General features: G+C 76.8%; 1 non-coding gene across 1 annotated transcript; it reads left to right on the top strand.

The window, feature by feature from the left end:
- The first annotated feature begins 1,950 nt into the window (after positions 1-1,950).
- Positions 1,951-2,103, top strand: LOC137457775 (5.8S ribosomal RNA). Its single transcript, XR_010991430.1, has one exon. It is a non-coding gene; the product is annotated as a 5.8S ribosomal RNA (ribosomal RNA).
- The last annotated feature ends 397 nt before the right edge of the window (positions 2,104-2,500 follow it).

The raw sequence follows: 2,500 nt of genomic DNA, 5'->3' as shown, positions 1-2,500 counted from the left end.
TAGCCGGGCGCTCGCCGCGCGGCGAGCGCGCGGCATGGGCGTCCCCAGCCGCGTCCCTCCTCCCCGAGCGCAGCGCCGGCTGACTGAGGGAAACCCCGGGCCTCGGGCCAGGCCAGGGGCGCGGTGGTGGCGGCGGACGTCGGGCGCGGCCCCCGCGGGGCGGACGCTCCCCCCGACGGCGGCAGTGGGGGGAGGCACCCCCGCGGGGCCTTAAGTCTGGTTTCCCTCACCCCAGGGTCAGGTACCTAGCGTTCCGCGCCTTCGTCCGCGGCCTTGCCCTACCGCGGAGGAAGCCGGGTGGCGGTTTAAAGACCCGGGCGGCTCGGCGCGCCACCCCCGGATGCGGGGGCGAGCGCGGGGGCGGGCGGGTGCCTTCAGAGGGGCGGGGGTTGCCCCCGCAATGCCTCTGGCTAGGTCCGCCGTCGTCGCGCTCGTCGTCCTCCGGGGGCCCGCCGGGCCGGGGAGGGGACTCTGCTGCCCCCCCCCTCTCTGCGGTCCGAGCGCTCGGCCGGAGAGAGCCCACCGCGCGAGGTCGGCCGTGGTCCGGCCCCGCGCCTCGCCTCGCCACGGGCGTCCCCGGCGGCGCGTTGAAGCGCGGGCTTCTCGCGGGCCGGGGCGGCGAGCCCCCGCGGTGGGGGCTGGCCCAGGGTGCTTCGCCCCCGCCGGGGGTTTTGTGCGGGCGCGTTGCCGCGGCTCGGCGGCGGCGCCTCTTGCGGCGCGGGCCGCTGCGGACCTCCCGGTCCCTTTTCCCTTTGCCCAGGCCCCAGAGCGGGGCCCCGGCGAGCTGGCGCCCTCGGCGGTCTCGCGCTGCCGGTTCCCCCCCGTCCGGGGCCGGTTTCGGGTGGCGTGACCGCGTCCGAGCGGCGGCGGGCGTCGCTCGGCGTCTCCGGCTCCGGTCCCCTCGCCGGAGGGCACCCTGCCACCGGCTGCGGCTGTCCCGGTCCCCGGGCCCTGCCCGCGGGCTTCCCCGTTCGCCTTCCCGGCGCGTGCCGGGTGGGGGACGGGCGGGCAGCCGGGGGCGTCCCACCCCCGGTCTCCGCGTGGAAACGGGGAGAGCGGGGGCCCGCCCCCCGGCTCAGCGCCGTCCGCTGTCCGCCTGGCCGCGGGGCCACGGAAGGGGTCGAGCGAGCGAAGCCGGCGGCGCGGTGGCGCCGGGGGAGGATGGAAGGGGCTCGTGCCGCTGGGGTTTGTCGGTCGGCGGGTGCGCCGCCCGGCGAGGGCCGGCGGGTCGCCGCGGTGGCGTCCCACGTGGGCTCGGGCTTTCCGTCTCGCAAGCCGTTTTCCGTCCCCCGCGGCGGGGGGGGGTTCGGTGGCGAGAGGAAGCCGCCCGAGGGCGCGAGCCGGCCGGGGCTCGGCCCCGGGGCCAAAGCGGGGGAAAAGAAAGTCCGGGATGGGCCGCAGCGGTGGCGGCGTTGGAGGGGCCGGTGCGGAGGCGCGCGCGCGCTCTCCTCCGGCGGGGTTGTGCGCCCGGCCCCCCTCGCTCCCCGGGGCGGGGGGGGGGGGGTCTCCGCTGCCTCGCTTCGTGGCGTCTCCGCGACGGCACGGGGCGGCCAGCGAGACACACACCCCCCCCCGCCGTTGGGTGGGGAAGCGAAGGGGGTTTTCTTTCCCTGTGCACGCGAGGCGAGGCCGGGTTCGGGGCACGTTCCCGGCGGCGCGCGGCGGGCCTCCTCCGCGCCGAGGTCGGAGCGAGCCCGGGCGCCTGGTCCGGCCCCGAAGCGCCGCAAGGTGCGTTTTTCCCTCCTCGGGGGAGGGAAAAAAGCCGGGAGCGCGGGCTCCCCGCCCCTTGCTTTTGCCGCTTCGGGGTTTCGTTTTATTTTCCCCCCCTCTCCTGTGCTTGTACGGTCAATGTGAGGCGAGCGGCCGCCGTGCCGCGCTCTCCGAGGGGCCGCTCCTTTGCGAGCGGTCCCGGCCCCTCCGCGCTGGCGGGGCGGTGCCGAAAAGCCAGACAACTCTTAGCGGTGGATCACTCGGCTCGTGCGTCGATGAAGAACGCAGCTAGCTGCGAGAATTAATGTGAATTGCAGGACACATTGATCATCGACACTTCGAACGCACTTGCGGCCCCGGGTTCCTCCCGGGGCTACGCCTGTCTGAGCGTCGCTTGACGATCAATCGCCGCCTCGGTGCCCGCCGAGCGGCGCGGCTGGGGTCGCCTCGCAGGCTCTCCCCCGGGCGGGGAGGGGCCTTCGTCCCCCTAAGTGCAGACTCGGGGAGCGCTCCGTAGCTCCCCGCTCCCGGAGCGCCCGCTCTCGCGGAGTTCGTCCCGCCGGGGCTTCGCCGGCAGGGGTTCCCCGTTGGTCCAGCGACGCCCGGTGGGGCGTTGGGGGAGACGAGAGCCCGGTTGGGGGAGGAGGCGCGGGCCTCGCCCCCCCCGGCACTCCCGCGCGGGCGCGGCTGTCTGCGGGTGGGTACCGCGGGGGTACCGTGCCGTGCTGCCGCGTCCGCGCGCAGCGCGTCTGCCGTGGGCGGCGGGGGTTCCCGTTCCCCTCGTTCTTCC

This window comes from Melanerpes formicivorus, unplaced genomic scaffold (genome assembly GCF_026170545.1).
Source record: "Melanerpes formicivorus ecotype bairdi unplaced genomic scaffold, bMelFor1.0.p_v2 SCAF_196, whole genome shotgun sequence".
NCBI lineage: Eukaryota > Metazoa > Chordata > Aves > Piciformes > Picidae > Melanerpes > Melanerpes formicivorus.
This window is presented reverse-complemented; position numbering and strand designations above follow the sequence as displayed.